The sequence below is a fragment of the Anomaloglossus baeobatrachus genome, chromosome 2 (genome assembly GCF_048569485.1).
Source record: "Anomaloglossus baeobatrachus isolate aAnoBae1 chromosome 2, aAnoBae1.hap1, whole genome shotgun sequence".
NCBI lineage: Eukaryota > Metazoa > Chordata > Amphibia > Anura > Aromobatidae > Anomaloglossus > Anomaloglossus baeobatrachus.
Genome location: NC_134354.1, coordinates 682526896 through 682537821, shown reverse-complemented (window position 1 = coordinate 682537821; position 10926 = coordinate 682526896).

Genomic DNA, 10926 nt, shown 5'->3' with positions numbered 1-10926 from the left:
AGTGGTTCTCATGATGTTGGTGTAGTCTCAGATTTACTGCACCCAATTATTATAGGTTGGGACTCTAAATTGTTTGTGCACTTGTGGAAGCGTTGGGATGTATACGGTTGCTTGTGTAAGAGCCGGAACAGCCCAAAGGAAACCCCACCACATTGGGAGGTGAAAAGGGGTCCTTGTTGTGCAGTTATGTGTGGTAAGGAGGAGATAGCACCTCCTAAAATTGACTGTCCTAAGTTAGGGGTGACCAAAGAAAATGATGGACGGACCCAACTTAGTGACATAAGGACTAAGGGAATAACAGATAGTGTGACCGTTAAAAACGGAGTAGCTCCAGAAAGGGAGGCAGATATCTGGTTAAGTGGGGACATGATAGTCCAGGATACTAGGGGGAGTGATGATGACTCCAGTAAAGACACTGACTCTAGAAAGGTGACAAACGAGTACAGTGTGGTACAGATGGGCGAGAAGGGCAAAACTTCCTACCGACGCCGAAGACGTAATAAGCGCAGAGAGGGGGCACAGTGTAGGCCGTCTGAGGGTGCAGAGAAAGTGACATGCCTGGTTAATGAAGACATGGTGCTAGTAACACCTGCTACGGTGGAGTCAGACGGTGATATCCTACAAAAGACAGAGGAATCAGAGACTGAACTGACACATTGTGACGACAGAAATCAGCGGGCTGCAAGTGCAGAGAAGGAGCCAACCAAAGACGTAATGGTGGTGGTCTCTATGATTTGCAAGTGTGAAGCTGATAGTCTGTCAGGCGAGAGTGGTATAGGAAATGGAATCCTAGAGAGTGTGGGGGAAGGAACAATCCCCAACAGTCGTGGTGAGCAGACTGGTGAACTACCAAGTGCTGGGGTGGATGACAGCGAATTTAGCCCCAAATCTCTAAAAGGAACAGAGTGCCATGTTGAAGGGTGTGACACCCAGGCTGAGGGTGACACTGCAGAGACCCCAGAGGAAGTTGAAGATAATGCAGTGAAGACCCAAGACACAGCTGGCGCTGAAGTGAAGAGAGCCTCTGAGGAGGTGAAGTCTGGACCAGAGGTCTCATCCAGGACTGGGAACCTGCATGACCTGCTTAGTAAAACCACGATGGAGGATATAGAGAAGGTCGTGGGTAAGGAGAGTAAGAAACCCAAACGTTCTCAAGCTGAGGCGGGTACACTGGCGAGCGGCGACGTGTTGCCAGAGAAACTGATAAATCGGGACAACAGTGGTCCGTGCGATAAAGCCATGGAGAAGGAGCCGACCCCAGAGTTGAAAGCTGAATCCTCTCCTGCTTCTGAGGGAGCTGACGAGCCACCTATCGGTGAGGCGGCTGAAGGTGAAGCAGCTGAGACCCAAGAGAGGGGTGACTATGACAAAGTTGCACCCCATGGAAAGGCCGGAGGCGTAGAGGTGAAAGAAGCCTCAGAAATAGTGTGTCGTAGACCAGAGAGGTCCGCAAGTGAAGACTCATTCAAGAGGATGAGCAAAGACCATCTGCAACAAGAGATACTTCTTAGGCAGGCTACTGAGTGTCGAGTAAGGGAGATGGAGAAAGAAGTGTCAGAGCTCCGAAGTCGCTTGGCAGAGTACCAGTCCAAGTCCCAGGGAGCCCTGGAGCAGCGAGTGTCGATCCTGACCAAACTTGTTGAAGCAGGGGAGGCACAAAGAGAGCTAACTCTGGAAGCTAAACTGGACAAGCATGTGGCAGGGATGAATGAGACTTCTGTAGTCAAGTGCATGATGGATATACCTGAGGACTTAAGAGAAGCGTGTGCCACCGAGTTCATGCATGACGAATTTAAGAGAGCTGTGGAAGCGTGTGAGGTCTACTGTACCCCAGAGGCTGAACAGTTAGTGATATTGTCTACCAGTGAAATTACTGGGCAGCGGGTGGCTATTCTAAAGGACATGCACTTCAGATGTGTTCGTATGAAGTGGCAGGTCCAACTGCAAAAGGAAGAAGCCACTAGACAGCTAGAGTATAAAAGGAAAGCGCAGAGTCTGGCGGAAGATATCGTCCAAGTACCCTGGGCTCTGGTGGGGAGAGTCATTGGAAAAACCGGACGAGTCATGCAAGACATGGTGAATAAGTCGGGATTGGTGAGATTAAGGATCCCTACTGCTAATGAGAGCAAGATACCCAGGGAAGCTGGTATGGTTCCGTTCATCTGTGTCGGGACTGTAGAGAGTCTTGGAAACATTCGAAGCCTTCTTGAATATCGGGTACACCATGTACGTGACATGGAGCGGTTGAGGCAAGAAAACCTGAAAATTGAGGAGCAGCTTCGCCAACTGTGTGGGGGACAGCAGCCGTCTTCCACCTGTTGTTCAGGGGAAAGAAGTGGAAGATGGCGTGTCGGTCCAGTAGTTAAGACGCGCGATAACAGGAATCGCCGACAGAGAAGTACCCTACGATGTACTGTAGATAGTGGCCGCTATGAGCTTAGAGTTCCCGACAGTAGCTCTGGGGGTACACGAGTAAGCCTAGGTTCGGACAAGACTATAGATGTGACTGGGGACGTGTCTCTCTACTACGGTGACCCTGGGATGGGGTCAGGGAGAGAACGGTCCGGAAATGGGACGTCCTTTAACCCTAGGTTGACAAGACAGGGTTTGGCGACAGTGTCGGGCGATGTCTCAAGGACTACTGCTCTTGGGCACCTTGGACGGCCCTCTCGACTGGTGAGGCATGGCAGCGAGGATACACTGTCTGCCGGCCCCAGGTCGTTGGCAAGTGTTCTCCCCTACGGGTTTGAACAGAGGGGGAGGGTATGTGAGGTATCAACCGGCTGTATTACAAAGGGCCGGTATGTTTTGGAGAAGCGTGGGTGCTCTGCAATGTGAAGTTGGCTGGGACCTGTGGTTCCACAGGATTGCATTACATGCAGAGCCATGGAAGGGTGTGTGATGCTGATTACACACTCCTTACCACCTGTGGGTGTGGCTCCAGGGGTTAAAGCAATCCTGTCTCTGAACCTGGGTGGAGTGTGTCTAGGGCAGTCTAGAGAGAGACTGACTCTAGACTTCCAGTGTGTGAGCTGGAGACGGGGAGAGCAGAAGCAGGGTGTTTTGCTCTGCTCAGGAGACCTTCTCCTGAAGGAAGGGGCTTTTAGGTCCATGTGCAAAGCCTGGCTGGAGCCAGGGAGAACTTGGTAAGGACACTAGCCGTCTACAGAGGAAGGTAACCCGGATTGGACTTTAAGGATAAAGCCAAGTACTGACAAGGGTCAGTGACACGTGTGAGGAAGTCCAAGAGTGTGTGGACTTTACGTTATGTGTTGGACTTTGAGGATAAAGCCAAGGCATGGCATCTTTCTGTTATGGGACCTAGCATGGTTTATTTGAACTGTTAATAAACCATATGGTCTGTTAAAGAGACAAATTGTTCCGGTGTGCGTTAATCCAGATACCTGACGTTTGGCCCCCATACACTCGGGGCCCCACGTCGTTACAGAGGTAATACTCACCAAAGGAGTAGTCCCTTATCCCGACGAAAAAAAACCCTGTGCTTCCGAGTACCTGTCACCTGAGCCACTGTACCCACCTATGACTCCCCGGCAACCATGAACTCTTTAATATATAACCCTTGGCAACAACCCTGACCCATATATGAGGCATTGATCACCAACGGAGCAATACCTCCTCCCTGCAGACAACCTTGTACCTGCAGGTGACCAGTAACCGGAGCCACTGTACCTTTCCCAATAGCTCTCCATCCAAACACCAGTAACCATTAGAGCTCCTCTGGACCAGACCTACCCCGCTGCTGTGACAAAGGACATAAACATTATTCATATTGACCATTCACATATGTCATATAAATACACAAATACTCCCACTTTACCAATCAACGTATTCACCCCACTTACACAAATCCCCAAATAACAGTATACATCACAATCCACAAAGAAATACTCTCTTTTCTTTGTCCTGTTTTTTTTTTATATATATATATATATATATATATATATATATATATATATATATATATATATATTATACACAAACACACTTTTTCCAATCCTTTCTTTTCACACTTTTTTTTTTTTTTACATAAAGCCTCTTTAAAAGTTACTAATTATACATGCATATAAACACAACAATAATAAAAATAGAAGGTAGGGTGGGTGGGAAGCTGTCGTCCAGGAAGTGCAAGAGAAGGTAACTTTCCCCCACCTCCTCCAATATACCCATGCAGCTCCTCCTTTTCCTCCCACCATAATCCCCTCCCTAACCAATCATCATCTTCTTCCACCTTCCTATGATATCACCATTAACCCCATCAACTCCCTACCCTCCAGACTGTCATGTCGCCTCTACACCCTATGGGTTCCATGGCTTTCTTGTTGACAGTTCCAGGAGGGATTTGTCCGGTCGTTGATTCCTGTATTACTCCCAATTAACCATACCTTGTATAATTAACACACCGACACTGCTTATGACTTGGTTGAATTGGCCACAGCAGCCCTTTATTGCCTATTGTTTACACACTAACACAAGGGGGCGCCGTCCAACGGGCGTCCCGAACATTTAACAATAGGTAATACCATAATAATACAGTACGTAATACAATACGTAACCCTGGGTAGGCCCGGTCCAGAAACCACCTTCCACCACCAAAACATGATCTCTGGCCGCAACACACACCGGGCCGGAGATGAGGTATTAATCACATACAGATCAATACTCCAACCTTGCAGGACCTCATATGCCTGCAAGATCCCTGTAACCGGAGCCACTATATCCTACAAGTGACTCTCCAATCAAACAACATTATCCGTTAAACCGCCTCTGGACCAGACCTACCCCCCGCCACAGGACAGGCCACGTGACACCTTGCGTGGCCTGGACCCCCCCACACACCCAAAGCTTGCTTCTCTAACCTGCAAGCCGAAACCAACCGCTAAACCCTTCCATCCATCAACTTAAGCTCTGAGCCTCCCATATGCACCAGCCAACGTTACCAGCTCACCTTACTACACCGCACTACCATGATCCTTGGTGACCGCAAATGCCACCTCAAATCTCTTCGAACCTACCCGTATCCCAATTTAGTCACTTTTTTATTTTTTTTTTTAAATCGCCCTTCAATACAGGCCACGACACCATGGCCACCCCATAACAAGGCCACCACCATGTATCAATCAACCCTGATACCACAAAACCGGTACCCAAAACAACGTACAGGAATCCACCTCATTCCTTTCCACACCATCCTACTTATAAGCCAGTACCACCCCGTAGTACTAAACAACTTTTAAGTAACCCTGTCTCCTCCTCAACAGGGACCCAGCCACATCACTGGCTCCCTCTGACGGCCACTCAGGCACACCCCGACACACCGTGCCACGAGCTCCCAAACCATGCCTGGATCACTGCCATACCCCACCGGCATCAGTTAAACCAATTAACTGCAACACTGACAGTACCATCGGCCTACCCATTACTGACCAAATAAACTGCCATACCGTCACCCCGCCCCTCCTCCTGTCTCCAGCTGAATTCAACTGCAACTGGGGTTAATATATTCCAAACAGGATCACACTTACACTGTCTACTTAACTGGGTCACCTCATACCCTGAACCAGGTCCCCCCCTGGGAAACGGCTAAAGTGACCACTTGGGAATAATTCCGATCCATAACCTCCAAATTTCCCGAAAAGTCGTCCTAGCAGCCTAACCAAGAGGCGAGGGAATAAACTGCCCTCGGCCTTCCCCCAGACTCATAACACATGCATTAGACATACCACTCCCTAGAGCAATAAATCACTACCGGTCTCCCCCGACTGATGTAGCCTGTCATCCAAACCCTCTGAAAACAACAAGGCTCAATCTGCCATACCCAGAAAAGTTCCAAGACCTTCCCACGTACTCAACCACCACACTATTGGACAACCATCATCCGAATTTGGACCCCTTTAACTTTCCAGGAAGCTCACCCGGCCTAATGGAACCATGTCCACCAAAGTTAACACGCCTACAAAACCACCACACAATCACAACCCTCGCCCTGCACACATGGCTGAAGCAAAGATGCAGAAGCATTACTTTCAATCCCCAAGGTCACCAACAACCTCTTCAAACAATAATTTGCGTCCCACTTCCTTCCGCAAACCACACCAACGACAAGTTGCCTGCACTACAAAGTACACCGTAAAATTGCCCCCCATACCACTATCCTGATTGACTCCATACACAACTATGGGTATCAGGAGACACAAACTTTCCAAACACCATGTCCAAACATATTGTTCCTAAAGGAAACCTTGTAACACACAACCCCCTGCGAGCCCTCATATCAGAGGTCCAAACCCAACTTGCATCACCCCCCATCCTCACGGGTATACGAGGAATGCCATCGTTCCATCTGCAGCCCCCCATTGCTGATTACAGAGTTCACCAGCAACCGCCCAAAGCTGCCCACCACCTACAGGAACCCCAATTCATGCCCACCGGGCCCTCAGTCCCCCCCAGCACCAAACTCCATAATGGGATAATAACAGAACTAACCACGAAGTAGCTACTAGGCTACCATCCACCAGCTTAATCCATCCAGCTCCCAGGACCAAGCCATACTGCCCCTGCCCTCACACTCATCACTCACAAAATCCCCCGAAAACTCCCCGCACACTCCGAACTGCGGGACCCCTTTGCCTATTTACCTCGGCCAGCGTAATCCAACCAATATGAACTACGATGCAGAATAAGATTCCTCATAAAACCCAACCAATGAACCTTCAAATAAATGCTCCGTCTCCCCTGCTGTGCAAGCCGCGATCATCAGCACCCGTTACCAATCCTCAAGGACCTCAAATTGCATCCCCCACCCTGAACTTTGACCACCGGCCTGACGCCACATGCACCCCCCATGGCTATACCGCCATGGCACCACCTCGTCCCTAACTCTGGCTCGGCCTCCACTACATGACCCAAACCCCCCGGGGACCATGTCTCTCACCCAACTGCAGCTCAGCGTCCCCCCGGAACCGCCGCCCCATTGTCCTCTGCCATCCATCTGTCCGAATGTTACTGACATCCTGATGTCCTTCTCCCTCCCCGCCGTCGTCCACTTCCATTTTCGATCCTCCCCCACCACGGCCACCCATGCGAGCCGCCGCGTGGGCATAGTTGTCTCCCATCCGTTGCTTGTCCCGCGGTGACAGCCCCAGGAGACCGTCCTGTCCCCCGTGCCGCCACCCCGGGTCTCGACATCTTGCGACTGTGCCCCTCCCCCTCGCCGATTGCCAGGGGGGGAGCTCCACACCCGACCTCACTGACGCCCGGCTCTGGACCGCAGCCATCGCCGTCCCCGGCCCTCCAGGGCCACCGCAGGCCTCCTGTCGCCGGGTCCTCCCTCCCCAAGGGAGACCGCTGCTACCGGGAGGCTGCACGATCGATGTACGTGACCGGGCGGTCCCTCAGAGCTCCCGCCGTCAGGCTCACTCACAGCCACGCCCGACCTTCTCCTGGCTCCGGAAGTAGGCCCCAGTGTTGGCCACTCTCACCTCCCGGCCATCGCGACTAGAACGCAGATACCTCCCGCCGGCCGGAGCAGTGCCAGATGCTGCTACTGCTCAGCCCGCCGCGGAGGGTCCCGCTCTGACATCACCTCCTCGCCCCCCCCCCCCCCCCGCGCCCGGGGAATACCTGCGGGGGGGCCATGACCGCCGCCCGCTGCTACTGGGGGAGCGAGGGGAAGGCGCCAACGGGTAACCCCGGCAGCCCTGATGTGGGACTGCACTGCCAGGGGTCCGTGCGCCGCTACCGCTGATCACCTGGAGATCCTCTCTGCAATCCCCGTCCTGTTCAAGCTGTCCAAGCTGCAAATCTGCAATGTCCTAATCCATCAGGCTGGATGTCATGATGGAGGTTCCCCAGCCCGTCCAAGCGGTCATCCAGGAAGTGCAAGAGAAGATAACTGGCCCCCACCTCCTCCAATATACCCATGCAGCTCCTCCTTTTCCTCCCACCATAATCCCCTCCCTAACCAATCATCATCTTCTTCCACCTTCCTATGATATCACCATTAACCCCATCAACTCCCTAACCTCCAGATGGTCATGTGGCCCCTACACCCTATGGGTTCCATGGCTTTCTGGTCAGGAGGTGGATAGTTACAAATATTTGGGGTCCACCTGGATAGCAACCTAGATTGGTGGTACCATACTGAGAGGGTTGACTAGAAGGGGATGATCAAACTGTACTTCCTACAGAAACTAAGGATCACCCCTAATGTGTGCAGCAAAATGTTAGAATTGTTTTATGAAACAAGAAAAATGCACAATAAGCAGGGCTGGCATCAGCACCCGGCACACACAGGCAAATGCCATGTCCCTGAACAGCTCTGGAACCCACTGGCTATCTCCAGTCCTGTGGGCACCGGGCTGAGTTCCCGGCCCTTTAATCCATGCTGGCACACAGCATTCACTGCTGAATGCTCCGTGCCCCTCCTGCATTGAAGTTCATCTGTTGGTGAAGCTACCGCACGGTGTGCTACAGTCCTACAGATGGAGAGGAGCCACAGTGCTGCTCCAGCCAGCGTCCCCCAGCGCACTGAGCACAGCACATGTCCTCCCGCACTCCCGCCCCTTCCATCTGAGCTGTATATTCTACCCCCCAATCTGTATTGGGCCTCCCCTCCATCTGAGCAGTAAGTTCCACCGCCGCCCCCGATCTGTATGGGGCCCCCTCCTGAGCTTTATGTTCCATTCTGTCCAAACTGTATGGGCCCCCTCCATCTGAACTGTATGTTCCAACTCCCCCGATCTGTATGGCGGGGTCCCCCTCCATCTGAGCTGTATGTTCCACCCCACTGATCTGTATGGGCCCTCTCAGAGCACTAGGTGCCCCCCCTTGAGCTGTATGGGACCCCCAGTGCTGTATGCACTGCCACTCCAGAGCCATATGTGTGGCCCCACTAGTGATGTGTCGGTCGCGAACGATCCGACACAAAGATCCGGCTCCCTGCTGTGAACGACAGGAGCCGAATCACCAGTGTGAGCCGCTGAAATATCTAATCGGCTCTTTTCGCCGTCAAAACCCCGCCCACCCGCTGCTAAACTCCGCCCACTCAGCAATCTAATTGGCCGATTGTAAGTGGGCGGGGATTAGGCGCGGGTGGGCGGGGCTTTAGCGGCGTTACTATAATCTTAAATATGTGTTCACCTGGGGTGAACACATATTTAATAAGGAGCCGAGAACGACCCTGAAAGATCCGGCTCTTTTTGGTGAATGGAGCCATAAGAACCGGCTCACCAAAAAGAGCCGGACTGCCCATCACTAGGCCCCACAGAACTCTATGCCACCCACCCCAGAGTTGTATGCTACACCAGTAACCTCTATGGCCGCAAGTAATACGTATGCACCTCAGTAACATGTATGCCTCCCAGTAATGTCTATGCCCTCAGCACCTCCTGTTATTTATATACTGTAGGTTCCAGCCTCTTTTGTGATGTACATACAGCAGTGTCTGTACAGCCTTGCCTGTTAATACCCAATATAATACGCAATATTTCTAATGCATCTGTGTGTGCAATTAGGAGGTGTATATATGTATATCAGTGTATATGACGGTGTGAAGATTTGTCTGTTTATATGTATTTTTTATGAATTTGTCTTTAAATATGTATGTGTATGTATCTGTGTATGTGCGTGTCAATGTGAGGATGGGGGCCCACAGACTTTCGCCCAGGGCCCAAAAAATCCTGGAGGCGGCCTTGAGAATAAGCGTGGCAATACCCGGGTAATGCTGGTCTCACTCACCGCAATTCAGACTTCTCTGCGAGGCTCTGGTGACTGGACAGTGCGCCTGTGGCACTCTGGACTAGCCAGGTCGTCACAGGTAACACACAAACTCCCCCACCCCCACTAGACAGTAACATTAGCCAAACAAAACCCTTGTTGCCTCCCTCCAGTGTCTGATGTCCACACCAGGTGGGGCGGAGCCAAGCGGTTGGCCTCACCCACCGAGGAGTTCACAGGCCTGGAGGCGGGAAAAGTGACAGTGCAGTTTAGGAGTTGAGTGGAGGAGGTTGAAGTGAAGAGTGTCTGGGTTTGGGGCCCAGACACTGACAACAAGGTTGGCAGACGGTGGTGGCCGTCTGCAGGAGTGGTGAATCGACGCGGAACCGCAGGACCGGGGTCGGGCGTTGGCCCGCCGGTACTGACCGGGGAGCGAAGTGAAGCCAGCACACACAGGCAGGGCCATCGGACCCCGACTAGGCTTGGAGTCGCCGTCAACAGTCAAATCCGAGTGTGACAGGAACCCCAAGGGTTTCCTAACAGCCAAAGACCCGATAGAAGGCAACCGCCCACACTGTGAGGGTATACAGCTACCGCCTAAGGCTAGAGACCCAAGTGCCAGCGCCTGCGGGCAAACGGGCTCCTCCGGCATCCATACACCAGGGAGCGGACTACCGTTGGGGATCTACCGTAGTCAAACAAGTACACAAAGGTGCAGGGAAAGACAGCCGCCATCACCTGTCCGAGGAGAGACACTGCAGTCGGCTGCGGGACCCATCCATCCAGCAGTTTGGTTTACCGAGGACTTTGTGCATCTCTTACTGAGTGAGTACACCCGTGCCATCCGGCGCCGCGCTGTCCTTGCAACCCTGCACCTCACCAATCCTGCCTCCCCGTCACACCACCGGGCCCCGGGACCACCGACCCCTACCCACGGAGGGGGAAAAACAACATCCCAGCTGCTCCCTACCACCGCTCCCGGGATCCCCGTCACCAGCAGCGGTGGTGCCTACCTTCACCACAACCCGTGGGTGGCGTCACGGACTAAATCCCCCAAACCAACCACCCCTTTCACTCACGGGCGAGGAGCGCCGCTCGAGTCCCCGGATCCGGCCCGCTGCTCAAGCCACCGAGCAGCAGCAGCCGCCGCAGCGCCGGACCCGAGCGTTAGCGAGCGCAGCGACGGCGTCC